Source organism: Elaeis guineensis, chromosome 14 (genome assembly GCF_000442705.2).
Source record: "Elaeis guineensis isolate ETL-2024a chromosome 14, EG11, whole genome shotgun sequence".
NCBI lineage: Eukaryota > Viridiplantae > Streptophyta > Magnoliopsida > Arecales > Arecaceae > Elaeis > Elaeis guineensis.
The window spans coordinates 33,788,142-33,807,760 of NC_026006.2; the positions used below are offsets into that span (position 1 = coordinate 33,788,142).

General features: G+C 36.1%; 1 non-coding gene across 1 annotated transcript; it reads left to right on the top strand.

Annotated features, from left to right (window-relative positions):
• The first annotated feature begins 18,772 nt into the window (after positions 1–18,772).
• On the top strand, positions 18,773–18,872 carry LOC114912760 (U6 spliceosomal RNA). Its single transcript, XR_003798592.1, has one exon. It is a non-coding gene; the product is annotated as a U6 spliceosomal RNA (small nuclear RNA).
• Positions 18,873–19,619: the final 747 nt, after the last annotated feature.

Consider the following 19,619-nt stretch of genomic DNA (forward strand, 5'->3'; position numbering starts at 1 on the left):
TTATACTAATTGAAGTGACCATCTAGCAATGGTACCCGACATTCGGATAGGTCGAATAGTCACAATCGCAACATTCAGAACCTACGCGAATATGGTTACTGTATAATTCATCCCTTTTGACCCCTGTGTATAGGACGACTCAGGGTTAAACTATCAATCCTAATTAGATCATCCGAATCGTGCTCAACTCAAACAGTCTTGTGACTCCTCACTAGGACTATCCTGGTCAAGGTTTTGCTAAATTGAAACACGACTGTACACAGCTCCTTAACTGGAGTGGTCAATCCCATCTTGACACACGCACCGACAAGTCAAGTACTTGACTACACCCAGTAGCCTTCCGTCACTGAATTAGAAATTTAGGTAGTCCAGTGCCTAAGTACAGTGAGTTGCTTGCAAGTCACCGTGGCTGTCTCAGGTCAGAGAGATAGTTATACCCATATCCCATCGGAGCAAATCTTGACAGTAGAAAAAAACTTCAGAGTCGGTCACATTCAGTGCAGATGTACCCTTACATCTCATCTGTATGTCATACCAGTGTCTCCACACTCCTTGATTAAGAGGACAACCAACCCATATGGCACACAACGACCTATGCTTGATAAACGTTGTTGTCCTTGGTAACAACGTATCATTTGATCGTGAACAGATTTAAGGACTAAACAACAAATCCTCCTTTGTCAAGTCTAAATAGTCCTAAGGACTTTACCACAACATAGGAGTTCATTAGAAGATGAAACAATTTATGATAAAAAATATCAAAATAATTTTTATTAATTTATAATTCATATACTAATACAAAAAAGAGCACAACCATCAATAGGCTGACGATTAGTTTTGGGACACTATTCCCAACAGCAACATCATCCTCAAGCCTGGATCAGCAAAGTTAGAACGTCTAACTTGTAAGGTAATAGATCTGATCTATTATATTTTACATACATTAGATGTAGTATAGAAACATGTTGATATGATCAACATGTAGATTTTGCTCTTTATATTTTAATTTTTGATTTAATACCACGTAATAATCATGTAATAGAATCTTAGACCTAGAAATTCTCTGATTTTATAAAATAAATTTTGATTTATTTTAGTCTTCTGCTGCTTGATCTTGAAAAAATTTCAAGATCTAACCCTAAAACCCTAGATCTGATTCCTTCATATCTCACAACTGCTGCAGATGAGTCAGCATATCATTGGCAGTCTATATGTCCTTATGCACACATTGGAGTTCATCAAGTATGGACTCTAATTTATAGCACCTAACTTTATTATCATTATCTAGCCATTAGTCAAATATAGTTCATTGACTATGATTTAGACAAGCTGATGACATAGAGATAACCTAGTTAAGAATATGGCTTAATTTTTCAAAAACTAAGAATAATTTTTAGATTTTTGAAATAGAATACGTAATTGATTTCAATTAAATAGTTGATATCTAAAATTCGAGCTAGAGAATTGAAAGCTGAAACAATAACCCACAAAGAGTAAAGATTTAATTAGATGATTGTACTTGTAAAAATTTATTCTAGAGATTTTAAAAACAACAAAGGCTTCCACTAATCTTTTAAGTCTCTTATACTCCTCAAATGGAGAAATAAAAATTCTAATACGATAATTGGACTTCTAGTGGATGCTGCAGTCCCATCAATGTACGACATCTCACCTAACAATTATTGGTGACACATACACTAATGTATGGACAACTCTTTATCCAGATGCTTCTCTAAGTATATTGTAGCAACTTGATTTCTAAGTCATGTCAGCTCATTTAATAGTTATTGACCACACTCCTTAGTTAAGCACAACCCACTATTTACCAGCGGACACAAAGCCATCATTGGATCCCTCACCTAATAGTTATTGGGTCCAACCCCATTTTTACCTCGGGGCATTTAATGGTAAAAAATGGTTATGCCTTCTCGATACAACTGAATCACTGTAACCAGTCGAGAACGATCAATGTCAGAAAAGGCACCCGTATCTCTATAATGGTGGAAAATCATTAGACTTAATATTTAGTGAGGAGATTTAGGTTTAGATCTCTTTTAATAGTCATATACATCTGATATAGATGACTGATCTAATTTAGGTCAGCATGTCTCACGTCTGACCAGCCTAATTTGCATGGATGAATATGAATGACCAAGCAATCTTATTTAATTTCTAATCAACCAAATTGGTTAGGTAAGTGAGATCGGTGGAAGGGTATGCCAAAACTTACCTTAGACACCATCAAAATTATCAGGTAAGCATATTTCTAATTAAAAATTATCGATCGAACTGCCAAATTTATCTTAGATACTAATTGGTCTATTAGAATCAAATAGGTCATCCTAATTACTCAAGCTCGAACCACTGAGCTAAATTCAATCTTGATTTAATCAATTCACATCATATGTGAATCAATTTAATTAACTATAACTAAACTTAAATTTGAGCTCTTTTGACCTAATCCCAACCAATTTTTGATTAGGTTCGATCAATTGCTCAAAATTGAAAAAGATTCTAATCTGATCTAAGCAATGATCCTAGTTGTCGTTTAGTCTCTAGACCTAATTTGTTCGACCCATACCCGAACACCATATTTTATACATAAAAATTTAGATCTTAAATTCATAATTTTAGATATTTTAATTTTGAATCTTAATTCTCAATTAAGTGCATTATGTATATAGATTTTAGTTTAGATGTCAGAATAATTTTTGATCTAAACTATTTTATATTGTATCTCATACAATTTTCTATCTGTAGAATCGAGTCAACTTGCCCTATTACTTGAGTCGACTCATCATAGTGAGTCAGCTCAACTTTGAGACTGAATCAATTCATCTGTGATGAATAAAAATCTATAAGCCTAGCCTGCTCAATTGAGTCGGTGAAGTAAAATTTTTAGTGCAGGGGTAAAATGATAATTTTAAAACTTTTTTAAAATCACTATTTTACAGTAAAAATTATTAATTAATCTAATTAATTTATATGTGTTTACCCAACACTAGAATCTAAATATGATATACAGCATGCATGTATTTAAATTTAAAATTCAAATTTGAACAGTAAATAATTTACTGTTATGTGTTCAGAACACAATACCTTTATGCGGGTAGTCGATCGCTGCAATCTGATCACCATCGAGAGGGTCTGATCATCACAATGTAGCCACATAGTGTGTCTGACCTCTGTGGATCATCCACATGAAGCTCCCAGTCTGATCGGCTCCTCACGAGTGCTAGCTCGTTGTAGAGCCCTTTCGACGGTCGATGCAGATCGAACTCCTTCGATCGATGTCTGCTGATTCTTCGGATACTTCGGATCATCAGCAAATATGCTTGAGAGATTGATGATGCTCTTCCTTGAATTTGGTGGGCTCACAACACTCATAGCTCACTTTCTCACTTCCCAAACCCCTGGCTGAAACCCTAGGGTGCTCACAAAAGACCCTGCGCCCACTCTCTTTCTTTCTTTCCTCTCAGAATGTTTTGAACTTTTTAAAAATACACAGAAACCTTTCTCACACCCTCTTTTCTTTTATAGATCAGATTGTACACATGCCCCACCTTTCTCTTCTTTTTAAAACAACACAAAACGTGTCTTATCCACATGAGAGGATAAAGATAAGTGGTTGCACATTTGAATTCAAATCGAATTTGAATTCAAATGCAAACCAACTCATCCATATCCACTTGGGTGTGAGAAGAAAAGGGGCGTGGCTTCTTTGTGCATGGAAAGATTTCACGAGAAACTCTTTCTCGTGTATGATAAGTGGCGCACAAGATGGATAAGCATGAAGGTGCAAGGGATAAGTTATCCATTCAAATTCAAACACCCTTTGAATTTGAATGGCTAACAAATCAAGTTTATCCAAAGATTGGCGCACAAGAATGGGTGTGAGATGCCTTCTATGTGGGAGAAAATTTATGAGAAACTCTTTCTCGTGAATTCAAATGGATGCTGAAGAAGTGAGGTGGCGTAGGGATAAATATCAAGGTGGTTTGAACCTAATTGAGCCAACCTAATCAAAATAGGTTAAGCACAATTAGACTAAATTAAATCTAACTTAATTAGGTTTAATTAGGCTCAATAAAATCCTAATCAAATCAAAAATTGACTAAGCCCAATCTCTGATCAAATCAGGGACCAAACCACTTCGACGATTAGGTCAACACTTAACCTAATCGGGTCAAACCCAACTGAATCCAATTCAATTGGACTTGATCCAAAAATAATTACTCAATTAAATTGAGTTAATTAGTGATCAAATTACTAATTAAATCTCTCATAAATATTAAGTCCAAATTCGATGGGCAATCAGATATCAAAGTCCATCGATATGAAACCTTGATCGAAGAGTCCCAAACCAGTGGGACTCTTGATCTCGATACCCAAAATATGTGGGACTCATGATCAGAGAATCCTGATTCTCGATCATAGAGACTCAGATACGTAGGACTCATAGTCCATGAGTATTAGGACTCTTCATCAGCCATCAGATCAGATAGAAACCTCTAATATGTGTGATTCCGCAGGTTCGAACCTAAGTCGGTAGTACAGGAACCAATTCTTGTACTAATCGAATTGACCATCTAGCAATGGTACCCGATGCTCAGATAGGTAGAATAGTCACAATCGCAACACTCAAAACCTACGTGAATATGGTTACTGTATAATTCATCCCTTTTGACCCCTGTGTTTAGGATGACTCAGGGTTAAACTGTCAACCCTGATTAGATCATCCGAATCGTGTTCAACTCAAATAGTCCTGTGACTCCTCACTAGGACTACCCTGGCCAAGATTTTGCTAAATTGAAATACGACTGTACACAGCTCCTGAACTGGAGTGGTCAATCTCATCTTGACACATGCACCAACAAGTCAAGTACTTGACTACACCCAGCATCCTTCCGTCACTGAATTAAAAATTTAGGTAGTCCAGTGCCTAAGTGCAGTGAGTTGCTTGCAAGTCACCATGGCGGTCTCAGGTCGGAGGGACATTTATACCCATATTCCATCAGAGCAAATCTTGACAGCAGAAATAGCTCCAAAATCGATCATGTTCAGTGCAGATGTACCCTAACATCTCACCTGTATCCCATACCAATGTCTCCACACTCCTTGGTTAAGAGGATAACCAACCCATATGGCACACAATGACCTATGCTTGATAAATATTGTTGTCCTTGGTAATAATGTATCATTTGGTCGCGAACAGGTTTAAGAACTAAACGACAAATCATTCTTTGTCGAGTCTAAATAGTCCTAAGGACTTCCCCACAACACAGGAGTTCATTAGAAGATGAAATAATTTATGCTGAAAAATATCAAAATAACTTTTATTTATTTATAATTCATATACTAATACGAAAGGAGCACAACTGTCAACAGACTGATGATTGGCTTTGGGATACTATTCTCAACAATCTCCCACTTGGCCTAAAGCCAATCGGTGCAGTATCTAATACCCATCTTCGACTTGAAGTCATCAAACTCCTTCACCGCAATGGCTTTAGTGAATGAGTCGGCCAGGTTCTCCTTCCCATCGATCTTCTGAAGGTCGACGTCACCTCGATCCACGATTTTCTAGATGAGATGGTAGCAGCGCAGAATATGCTTCGTCCGCTGGTGTGCCTTTAGTTCCTTCGCCTGAGCAATGGCTCTAGAGCTGTCACAGTAGAGCAGAACTGGACCAACAAGAGAGAGTGCTACTCTGAGCTCGGTGATGAATTTTTTCAGCCACACCACTTCTTTGGCAGCATCTGATGCAGCGACATACTCCGCCTCGCAAACTGAATCAGCCACAGTGTGCTGCTTGAAACTTTTCCAGCAGACAGCCTCACCATTAAGGATAAAAATAAATCTCGACACACTCTTGCTGTCATCATGATCAGATTGAAAACTAGAGTCTATAAACCCTATAAGTCTCAAGTTCGATTCACCATAAACAAGCCACTGATCCTTAATATTTTCCAAATACTTCGGGATGGTTTTAACAACCTTCTAATGATTCTCTCCTGGATCAGATTGGTATCTACTCACTACTCCTAGTGAGTACGCCACATCTGATCGTGTACATGTCATGGCATACATGATAGATCCCACTGTCGAAGCATATGGAATTCTACCCATGCGCTCTCTTTCTTGAAGTGTTGTCTGACAATCCATCTTCAAGAAAGAAATTTTATAGCCTATCGGTAGATAGCCTTTCTTGGAATTCTCCATACTGAACCTTTTCAGCATAGTATCAATATACGTGGACTGGGATAAGCCAAGCAACCTATTAGATCTATCCCTATAGATCCTCATCCCTAGGATGTAGGAAGCTTCTCCCAGATCTTTCATGGAGAACTGTGACGACAGCCAAATCTTTATTTCCTGTAATGCAGGGACATCATTCTCGATTAAGAGAATGTCATCCACATACAATACAAGAAATATCACTATTGGACCATTAGCCCACTTATAAATGCAGGGTTCTTCTCCATTCTTAACGAAGCCATACGTCTTGATCGTCTTATCAAAATATATGTTCCAACTCCGAAATGCCTGCTTAAGTCCATAAATGGACCTCTATAGCCTGCACACCTTAGACTCTTCTGTAGATGTGAACCCTTCAAGTTGTATTATATACACCTCTTCATCCAGCTCTCCGTTTAGGAAAGCTGTCTTCACATCCATCTATTAGATTTCATAGTCCAGATGGGCAGCTATCACAAGCATAATCCGAATAGATTTGAGCATTGCCACAGGAGAAAACATCTCGTCATAGTCTATACCATAATGTTGACGATATCCCTTGGCAACCAGACGGACTTTATAGGTCTCCACCTTTCCGTCTGCGCCTCTCTTCCTCTTGAAGATCTACTTACACCCTATGGGTTTTACTCCTTCGGGTGGGTCAACCAATGTCCACATATCGTTGACCTTCATGGACTCCATTTCAAATTTCATGGCCTCTAGCCATTTCTCAGAGTCAGATCTCTGCATTGCATCCATATAGGTGATCGAATCCTCATCATTTTCATCAAGTTCGATAGGATCGCCGTCCCAGACCAAGAAACTATAGTATCTATCCGGTTGATGTGGTACTCTACCAGATCACCTTAAGGGTACAGGAATAATGGGCTCTGGATCTGATCTAACCAAATCTGGTTCAGGTTCAGCTACTTGTGTCAGTTTTTCCACCTGCTGAACTTCCTCAAGTTCGACCTTAGAGGCAACAGTCCCTTTACCAAGGAACTCCTTTTCTAAAAAGATTGCCTTAAGGCTGACTAACACCTTTTGCTCATCAGCTAGGTAGAAATAATACCCTTTGATCTCTTTTGGGTACCCTATAAAATTACACTTGTCAGACCTAGGTCCAAGCTTGTCCGTAATTAAACATTTAACATAAATCGGACACCCCCAAACCCTAAGGTGCGAGAGTACTGGCTTACGTCCTATCCATATCTCATATGGCATTTTGGTTACAGACTTACTCGGAACCATATTTAGAATGTAACAAGTCGATTCGAGCGCATATCCCTAGAGGGAGATCGGCAGACCAACAAACTCCATCATAGATCGAACCATGTCCAACAAGGTCTGATTTCTCCTTTCAGACACACCATTATACTGTGGTGTTCCAGGAGGAGTCCATTATGAGAGAATCCCATTCTCCCCAAGATATGTCAGAAAATCATTGAAAAAGTATTCACCTTCTCGATCAGATCGAAGAGTTTTAATAAACTTCTCAGTTTATTTTTCTACCTCATTTCGAAATAGTTTGAACATTTCAAAAGACTCCGACTTATGCTTCATTAAATAGACATACCCATACCTCGATAGGTCATCTGTGAAGGTTATGAAGTAGAAATATCCACCTCTTGCACTTGAGCTCATGGGTCCACATACATCAGAATGTACCAGACCCAAGAGTTCACTGGCTCTCTCACCTTTTTCAGTAAAAGGTGACTTGGTCATTTTTCCAAGAAGACAGGACTCACAGGTTGGAAGTGATTCACAATCACCAACTTCAAGAATTCTTTCTTGAACCAACCTGTTTATCCTGTTCTTATTGATATGACCTAGTCTACAGTGCCAAAGGTAGACTTCTGACATATTATCTATTCTAGGATGTTTATCAGAGGTTTGAACCACATTAACAGGCTGTGATAGTAAGTAAATTCCATTATTTATTTGTCCAACAAACATTGTAACACCATTCAAAATGATATTGTAAATATTTTTTTTATTAAAAATTCATAACCGTACATGGTCAAAAGGCCTACAGAAATAATATTTAATAAAAAGCTTGGACAATAGTGACATTCACTCAGAATTACATTATGAGAATTGATTACAAGGTTAATGATTCCTAAAGCTAGAACTGGAACTTTGCTTCCATCTCCAACGTTCAGGAACCTCTCACCGTCATCAAATCTTCTACTGACCTGCAGACCCTGCATCGAATTGCAAATATGATAAGGACTTCCGGTATCCAATACCCAGGCAGTAGTATCACAAATGAAAAAGTTGCAAGGTGTTATCATATAATTACCTTGCTTCTTCTTCGGCCTGTTTGGGTCCAGGGAGGCAATATATAGAGGACAGTTCCTCTTCCAGTGCCCCTGCTTCTTGCAAAAAAAGTACTTCGCCTGGCTCTGGTCGGGCTTGCACTTCTTGGTCTGACCCTGTGCAGACGTCCCAGCATGTGACTGCACCTTCTTATTCTTCTTCTTCTTGTTCTTCTTCCCTTTCTTAAACGGTCGACGACCAGAGGAAGATCCTCCCACAACATTCACCGACTCCTTATAGAGCTGGTGGTCCTTCTCAAAGTTCTGCAGCAACCCCAACAAGCCGTGGTAGTTCACTGCAGGCTTTGTCATTCGAAAATGAGTAAGGAAGGGAAAGAAGGACTTGGGCAAAGAATTAAGGATCGCATCCTTATCGAGCTGCTCGTGCAAGGAAAAGTCTAGTTTACTTAGGTGCTCAATCATTTTGATCATGTACAGTAGTACATGATCAGTGACTGAAGCCCCATCCCTCATCCGAACATTAAAAATGGCACAACTAGTTTTGTGCCTTTCAACGTCGTCAGGCGTGCCAAAGGAGTCATTCAATATTTGAAGCATCTCCTGTGGCTGGGCGTTCTCGAATCTATGGCTAAACTTATCATTCATTGCCACCAGTATTATGCACCGAATAGTGGTGCGATCGTTGAGCCACTTCTGGTAAGTGTCTCGGACCGTTCCTCTAGCATTCGGGGCTGGCTCCTCGGGTGCCGGATCTGTTACTACATAAAGGATCTGCTCATGCTCAAGGATGAGTTTTAATTTTCGATACCAGCTATCGAAATTAGATCCCATGAGCTTGTCATTATCTAATAATGATCGGAGCGACAGGGTAGTGGCCATAGCTGCATAAAGAAAAATCAGACCTCTATTAGTATATAAATTATTAATACTAAAGACTTGGACTTTAGTCTAAAGTTTCTCCTAGTATTTTTACGAACTGATAGCCTCAACCTCCAATTCGAGGAATTACTTTAATTCCTTAGTGGGTACTAGAATCCACACAAACTACACACGAGCCCAACTTTGGTTGGTCAACCCATGTGCATCTATGGGTAGGTTTATAACCAGTTGTTTCTCTAAACAACTTCTAGCAATTAATTTTGCCCCAGAACCTAATCAGTAGGCTTTGGCCTTCACTGAAAAGATCTGGTTAGGTCCAACCATTAACATGACTTTATTTGGTGAATCGGACCAATAAATGATCAGGCCCGATTTTGGTCGGCCAACCTGACCACCATCAGAAAGACTCAATCAAATTATCATACTATGAATGATAATTCTATTAGTCAATAAGCATCAGGCCTTTGGGCCTCCAATGATTATTAAACTAATAGACTCATTATCACTCACTTAATGGGAGGCTATGACTTAGTTATCACTATAACTTAATCATTTAGGGACCTAATAATTTTTGAAGATTTTTAATAAAGGATAGAAGAGAAGAAATTAACCAGCCAATTTCAATCCTCCCACTGACTTCACCAAGTCAGATTAAAAAAGATTTAATTAAAGCCGGCATTAGGAGCACCTAAATCAGTCATACTGATTTACCTAATGACATGGGTGAGCCCTAATCACCAAGTGATCTAATCAAAACCTAACTCACCAGGTTGGCCAGGTAAGTGAGATCAGTGGTGGGGATATGCCATTAACTCGTCAGAGATCGAATCAATGCGAGTAGCTCCCACTTAAGAACCACTGGTCAAACTATCGAACTTACCTTAAACACCAACCAGTTCATTAGTTTTAATTTGATCAATTGAGTAAATAGGGTTCCACCACGTAGCCATGAATTAAGTCCATCTTGGTCTAGTTAAAGACATGAACCCATTCAACTATAACTATTGGAGTTGAGTCTAGAGTGTCCTTGACCTAATCTAATTCAACTTTTGATTAGATTTGACCAATTACTCTAATTTAGTCTATTTCTTTAAGCTAACCTTAGGTCTAACCCAATTATGGATCTAATTCATCTAACCCATTGACCCACAAGTTTATGCAATTGTCTTAGATCTTAATTCATAATTCTAGACCAACTTGATAATACTTAATTCTTTTAATTAAGTATTTGGGCTGATGGGTCAGGGTTTGGCATTTTAAAAATAATTTTTAAATTTGAAAGATTTTATTTTCTGTTCACCAAATATGTTGACTCATTTCACAAATAGATCAGCACATTTCATAAATAGCAATCCTATTGCTAATTACATAACAGAAAATAACTCAATTAAAATAAATCATGAATATTCTTTTAGATCTAATCTAACACATTCATGATAAATTTTACAATTGAACCTTTACAATTAAGTCCTTTCGCTGCTTCATCTGCATGGGATATAATTGCAGCGGCACCCCTACCGTCATAGGAGAACCCCATTGAATGGGAGGAGAAGACCTTTAAATCTTACTTTTCTCCTATGACCGGACGACCATGGCAACTAACCCAATTAGATTACTTGCTACTTGGATCAAGTATATCTAAATATACCAATTTCAAAAATTCAAATTTTAAATTTCAAATTCCAAATTTCAAATTTCAAACAAATTTCAAATTTTAAATTTTAAATTTTTGAATTTTGAATTTTGAATTTTAAATTTAAATTTCAAATTTGAAATTTCAACCAAATTTTAAATTTCAAATTTTAAATTTTGAATTTCAAATTTTTGAATTTTGAATTTCGAATTTCAAAATTTAAATTTCAAATTTTGAATTTTGAATTTTGAATAATTTTCTAAATTCAAATTTTAAATTTTAAATTTTAAATTTAAATTTTTAGATTACAACTTATTCTATGCATGCAAATATATATATCATATCTTAGAACCTGCTCTGATACCATTTGAAGTAAAATTTTTAATGCTGGGGTAAAATGGTAATTTTAAAACTTTTTCAAAATTATTATTTTACAGTAAAAATTATTAATTAATCTAATTAATTAACATGTGTTTATCCTATATTAGGATCTAAATATGATATACAGCATGCATGCATTTAAATTTGAAATTCAAATTTGAACAGTAAATAATTTACTGTTATGTGTTCAAAACATAATACCTTTGTGCGGATAGTCGATCGCCGTAATTTGATCACCGTCGAGAGGGTCTGATCATCGCAATACAGTCATACAGTGTGTCTGACCTCTACGGATCATCCACACGAAGCTTCCGATCTGATCAGCTCCTCACGAGTGCTAGCTCGTTGTAGAACCCTTTCGACGGTCGATGCTGATCGAACTCTTTCGATCGATGTCTGTCGATTTTTCAGATACTTTGGATCATCAGCAAACATGCTTGAGAGATTGATGATGCTCTTCCTTAAATTTGGTGGGCTCACAACACTTGTAGATCACTTTCTCACTTCCCGAACCCCTGGCTGAAATCCTAGGGTGCTCACAGAAGACCCTACGCCCACTCTCTTTCTTTCTTTCCTCTCAGAATATTTTGAACTTTTCAAAAATATACAGAAACCTTCCTCATGCCCTCTTTTCTTTTTCAGATCAGATTGTACGCACGCCCCACCTTTCTTCTCTTTTTAAAACAATGCAGATCGTGTTTTATCCGCGTGAGAGGATAAAGATAAGTGGTTGCACATTTGAATTCAAATCGAATTTGAATTCAAATGCAAACCAACTCATCCCTATCCACTTGGGCATGAGAAGAGAAGGGGCATGGCTTCTTTGTGCATGGAAAGATTTCATGAAAAACTCTTTCTCGTGTATAATAAGTGGAGCACAAGATGGATAAGCATGAAGGTGCAAGGGATAAGTTATCCATTCAAATTTAAACACCCTTTGAATTTGAATGGCTAACAAATCAAGTTTATCCAAAGATTGGCGCACAAGAATGGACGTGAGATGCCTTCTGCATGAGAGAAAATTCATGAGAAACTCTTTCTCGTGAATTCAAATGGGCGCTGAAGAAGTGAGGTGGTGCAGGGATAAATATCAAGGTGGTTTGAACCTAATTGAGCCAACCTAATTAAAATAGGTTAAGCACAATTAGACTAAATTAAATCTAACTTAATTAGGTTTAATTAGGCTTAATAAAATCTTAATCAAATCAAAAATTGACTAAACCCAACCTCTGATCAAATCAGGGATCAAACCAATTCGACGATTAGGTCAATACTTAACCTAATCCGGTCAAACCCAACTGAATCCAATTCAATTGGATTTGATCCAAAAATAATTACTCAATCAAATTGAGTTAATTAGTGATCAAATCACTAATTAAACCTCTCATAAATACTGAGTCTAAATTCGATGGTCAATCGGGTATCAAAGTCCATCGATATGAAACCTTGATCGAAGAGTTCCAAACCAGTGGGACTCTTGACCCCGGTACCCAAAATGTGTGGGACTTATGATCAGAGAATCTTGATTCTCGATCATAGAGTCTCAGACATGTAGGACTCATAGTCTACGAGCATTAGGACTCTTCATCAGCCATCAGATCAGATAGGAACCTCTAATGTGTGTGACCCCGCAGGTTCGAACCTAAGCCGGTAGTACAGGAACCAATTCCTATACTAATCGAAGTGACCATCTAGCAATGGTATCCAACATCCAGATAGGTCGAATAATCACAATCGCAATACTCAGAACCTACATGAATATGGTTACTATATAATTCATCTTTTTTAACCCCTGTGTTTAGGACGACTCAGGGTTAAATTGTCAACCCTGATTAGATCATCCGAATCGTGTTCAACTCAAACAGTCCTGTGACTCCTCACTAGGACTACCCTTGTCAAGATTTTATTAAATTAAAATATGACTGTACACAGCTCCTAAACTGGAGTGGTCAATCCCATCTTGACACACGCACCGACAAGTCAAATACTTGACTACACCCAGCATCCTTCCGTCACTGAATTAGAAATTCAGGTAGTCCAGTACCTAAGTACAGTGAGTTGCTTACAAGTCACCATGACGGTCTCAGATCGGAGGGATATTTATACCCATATTCCATCGGAGCAAATCTTGACAGCAGAAATAGCTCTGGAATAGGTCATGTTCAGTGTAGATGTACCCTTACATCTCATCTGTATGCCATACCAGTATCTCCACACTCTTTGGTTAAGAGGACAACCAACCCATATGGCACACAACGACCTATGCTTGATAAACATTGTTGTCCTTGGTAACAACGTATCATTTGGTCGCGAACAGGTTTAAGGACTAAATGACAAATCCTCCTTTGTCGAGTCTAAATAGTCTTAAGGACTTCACCACAAGACAGGAGTTCATTAGAAGATGAAACAATTTGTGATGAAAAATATCAAAATAATTTTTATTTATTTATAATTCATATACTAATACAAAAGGAACACAACCGTCAACAGGCTGACAATTGGCTTTGGGACACTATTCCCAACAGTCGGTTCATCTGCAAACAAGCCATCTTGCTAGGGTCTCGAGCTGACTTCGACAAAAATGAGTCGACTCGCCAATGACTCGAGTCGACTCGAACAAGAATCAAGTCGACTCCATAGGCATGCTAGCCATAATTTTGGTAGTTCATGCAAACAGATCCTAGAATTTTGGATCTAGAATTTTGTAAAAAATTAAATTTTAGATCATATATCAAAAATTATATATTAGATATATCATTTATTAATCTAAAACTAATAAAAACATATATCTAATACATGCATAAATAGATTTAAATCTAAAATATATATCATATATAATTATTTGTTCACTGTTCATCTTCATAAGAAACATCACAAGTGGCACCCCTACACGTCATAAGGATAAGAGAGGAATTTTAATCCCTTCTTTCTCTTATGACTAGAGGGCCATGGTGATTATCCCAATTCGATTACTAGACTACTAAGAGATTAATCTAATATATTACATATGTAATTAATTAAAATTTAGATCTAATTATCTTTCACATGTCATGCATATAAACAATAATTCAAATCTATGCATGCAATCATATATTGCATATATGAAATAATTTCAGCAACTGTACTAGATCTAAATTAAATCTTAATTAACATATTCAGATTTAAAATTAATTTCAAATCTGAATCACTCATGATTTATTTTAGATCTGAAATAATTTCAGATCTAAAATAATCTTATAATTACATTATAATATATAAAATTTTTAGATCTATCATTAATTAATATTCTACATTATTCTCAATCAAAGATTTACCAGAAGATATCAATCATTAACTAATCTTCAGATTTAATTTTTGTAAATCAGATTTTAGATTTGAATGATTTCATATTCATATCAGAACCTGGCTCTGATATCACTATTAGAAATTAGGATGGTTTCATATGTGTAGTTTTAAAATTTTTCAACATAAAATGGATTATGTGCAGTGAAAGTAAATTAAATTAAAATATTTTTAACTTAAAAATATATCAGATCAGATCTAAAAATTACATACCAGATCTTGATATGAACATGTCACCAAATTTTGAAATCTAAAATCAAAAACAAAAGATTAATATAGTAAACTGGAGATATGATCTCCATAACTTCAGATCTTGTGGATGTCCAGGATTTCAGTCATAGCCGCACAAGTATCCAGCCTCTGCTGATATCTACACGGAGATGCCTGATTGAAGTACTAAGGTCATTGGTGTGCTAGCACCTTGTAGAACTCATTCTTCAGTTTGGATTTGGATCTCTTCTTCTAGATCTTGAAGAAGATGAAGGCTGCATGAACCCTTTCGCGTAGATCTAACGGGATCTCTTCAGGATGCCAAAAAGAAGAAGAAGAACCCTTCTTCTTCTCTTTCTCTCTCTCTAATCTCTCTCTCTCTAGATCTGATCTATGGAGGGGATATGGCATGGAGATGGAAGGAAAGGAGGAGGCGTCAAGATGGAGTTAGCAGCAAGGAAGAAACCTTGCGCACACAAAAAAATATGCCACATGCCCAAAGTCCCTACCTTTTATTTATCACACAAAAACCCCCCAAATCTCATGCCTTAATTAGATAAGATCTTATCTACTTTGATGTGAATATGAGGCATGGAGATGTAAGAAAGAAAGGATAAGAAGGATGTGCAGCAAGAAAGATCTCACGCAAGAAAAATCGTGCACACCAATCCCTTCTCAATATTTTGTCTCACAAAAAATATGGGGTGTGACCCCTTTTTTCCTTTAACTTCACACCAATTTTTAGATATAGATTATCTCTATTTGAATTAAATTCAAATATGGATAAAAATTTGGATGAGAGAGAATCCCAAAGAAGTGGGGTGCCAACTATTGGCGCCGCTTTATCTTTTCATGCAAGAAAAGAAGTCACATGCCCTCTCCCTTTCTGTATGAAACAAAAGAGCGAAGCCCTATTAAATTGGGCTTCTGGCTTTCTAAATTGTCTGGATTTCAAATTTAGTTTGATTCGAATCTGATTCGAATCTAATTTGAATCAAATTCAAAAAGACTATCAAATCTGATCTAATCAGGATTGCAATTTAAGTCCAACATGAATAATTAAACTCAAATAACCTTAAATTAAATCAAATTTAATTAAATTAAATTTGATTTAAATTAATTAGAACTTGATTCATAAGTTAATTAGGCCTAAATAAATTATAACACTTGCAATTAAGTCCCTCTACTAATAATTAGCAGTTGCTATATCTATAACACTTACAAATTAGTAGTTTTCAAAATTTAAATCATCAATCCAATTGATAGTTCAAATATGATCTAAGTCATTGATCAGATCATGCTCCTTTTGTGTATAATTTCTCAGATTTTATTCTGTCTGGTAGTGAGACATACCGTGATCTCCATCAAAATATCATCAAAACTCTTTTCGATGGGTTAGAATGATTCCAACTCAACCCAACAAAGATTGTTGATCCGAAAATGATCCTAGTGAGTTCTCATGATCCATTAATGATGCCTAGCAGCATATAGTGGCAATCCGTAGAACAAAAAAATAAATCTCTAGGTACAGTTATCATATGATACAGTCCCTTCATCATGAGTTCCAACTAGATGAAGGTTATGGAGAACTCATCAAATCTCATCGTTAGTCATATGTTAGATTGGCTCGACTTGAGTTTATTTATGAATTTCGTCAAAATTCTTTTTCAGTATTCACACTTGCTTTGGTCAGAGACTTTCTGAACTCAGTCTCGCGAATCGCATAGGACTACATCTTTTCTATCAAGATCAATAGATTTTGTTTAGGTACATCCTACTCAAATAGTAAATCTGAACCTACTATAGCTAATATATACAGTAAGGATCTAAATGGCTAGGGACCAAAAGAACGTGTAGTCAAACTAAGTAGCCTCGCTACGAATAGCTAACACACCGTAAGTCAAAGGACCAGTCATACTATTGTAGCATTGAGAAAATTACTGATGAGTGAGTAGACATCCAAGTAGTTTCTCATATTGATCACGCTTAGTACAAGTTATTTTCTAACAACAATCGATACTCTCATCCCAGTGTTCTCATAGTACAGACTCGAGATTTATCTATCTGAAAAGGAGATGATCCATGCATGGATCTAACTAGATCGATCACTATCCTCCGTGATGATCTTCTGATCGAAAGTATTTAAAAATTAATTACTAATGATATATGTCTCAAATTCTCAATATTTTAAGAATATACAAAATCATCTTTGTTAATTTTTAAGACAAATCATAAATACATACAACATGATTGGTAATAAAAATTATCTGATAAGTATAAAATATGTCCTAGAATTATGGTATGTGTCAGTCAAGATAAGCTTCTAAGGCATATATCTAGCAGATGGCCTCCCTCCCCTCTCTCTCCAATGTTACTACTATAATTGCCCATAGCCTACACCCTCACTGCCTTCCTCCTCACTCAATTTCAACCATGACCCGATGCTGCCCTTTTTCTCCTTCACATATCTCACCTGCAACTCCAACCTGCTCTTTTTTTTCTCCTATTCGGATCTCATTCATGACCTTGATGCTGCTGTCCTCTTCTTCCTCCTCAAATCTTACTTGTGACCTCGATGCTAACCTCCTCCTCTTCCTTCCCCCTCTTTGGTGCACTGTTGGCGCTGCCCATCTTCTTTATTAAGGCATCAAGGAGAAGAAGAAGAAGATATTTTCCAAAAAAAATTCTAAACCTTGAAATATTTATTGAGATTGCCATTGCTTCTGATTTCAAAATGCCCCAAAAGTTGAAAGTATTTGCTGCCCTAGCCGTGTATGTAACCAGATATAATTGGTTGCTGGCTCATAAATCAATACCATAAATATTGAATTGAATGGCCAAAAAAAAAATGGTAAAAGAACTTGAAAGCTCTTTAGAGTACGATAGCAATAGCTACTTGCAGGAGCAATAAAATCATATATATATAAGACTAGTTTAGGCGTGTACGGGATTGAAAATTAAATGCTAATAGTTAAAAAGTTGGGTATAAAATGATAATAAAAAAAAAATAATCGAACAATAAGTTTCTTTTTTATAAATAATCTTAGAGCTAGGTGCCTTTTAAGAGAGAGAAAATGCTTTGACAAAAGTTCAACTTCTTTGAGTGGCAAACATGCCTATAGCTTTTTAGATAGAAGATAATAGCTCTTAGAACAAGTTATTAATTAGCACTATAACTGGCCATTATAACAAAATAGTGGTTGCTATTTCAAAATTTAAACTTTTGCTTCAAATTTTTCTCCAAAGAAGTTTCTACCTTGCAAAAATAGCAATTTTTATTAGGTGTAAGGTGATTTGAAAGTAATGTTATTGTTTTTCTGTTGTTATCTATTATTTTATACTATAATATGTTATAAATTATTATGACATTGAAAAATTTGAAATTATATACAGTGAGGTAGATAATAGATCTTGTAATCACCATAAAGACCATTCTTGCGTAGGTTTTATAAAAAGATCTAATGATCAACAAATAATGGAATAATATCTTGACCAAATCCGACCAAGTGCAGTGTGCCACCCATATTGGTGTACTAGTATTTTGCCACGTTGCAACTGTAGTCCTCATTTAGTTAAGCTCAAAATGATTGTATTAGGTAGATAGCTTATAAGCTTTCACCTACCACAATAAATTTTGCAGAGTCTACATCTTTCACAAATATTGATACTAAACTAGGAAAAAAAATTACCTAGAACATGTCTTAAGCAGACCTAAAATTGATGATAAGGCTTTGTCTACATAGGAAGACTCATATGATATCTATATTTTAGTAGAAAAAAAGATCTAATTTTATTTCTTATTTTTATTCCTTGAAATGGTCACTTAGAGAAAATTGGAATGATACAAAGAAGATTAGCATGGCCCTTGCACAAGGATGACATGTGCAAATTGAGAAATCCAAATTCTTCTGTACCAAAAAAAATGGTCACTTAGAGAAACCATAATTAATTTATGAGAAAATGCAACATAGTCGAATGCTTCTCCATATAATTTTGAACTGATCTAATGCCTAAAGATTTTAAATCAAGCAAGAAATAATAAGATAGTAGAAAATATATTTAGGTATTTTTTATATTGTATCCTAATACTTGTGGATCATCGAACACATGCATGGGTCTCTAAAGTGGGATTAGATGGGACTCCCAAACTTTGAGCCAAGATCTAAAGCTAATGTGGTCCTCCAAGTGGTCGATAAAAGGAGCATTTGATGGACCAAGGTGAATGAGTGCTGCATAAGAATAGTTGATTGAATCAATTTCAAAGATGCTTCCAAGTATAGAAAACCATGTTGCAGACTGGTTAAAAAGAGATGGCCAACATAAGCTATGTTGGGATAAGCTGAATGAAGGCTAGTAGTAGATCAAGATTGATAAAGTATGATTGTTAGCTTGCCAGTTGGTGCAGAATATCGTGTCGATGAATACGAGTAATGAAAAGATAGTTGGCATAAGTTGATAGAACAATCATAGAGAGTAGAGGTCGGATATAGGTAGTAAATATGAAAGTGGATAGCTATATATAATTTGTCATTTTTAGTATAAATAGGTGGAATTATTCTCTATGGAGGACCTCTTGACCTCAAACATATTAATCAATTTTTATTTATCTTTACTTATCCTTGCATTAGCTTTATTTTATCTTGAATTTATTTACCAAT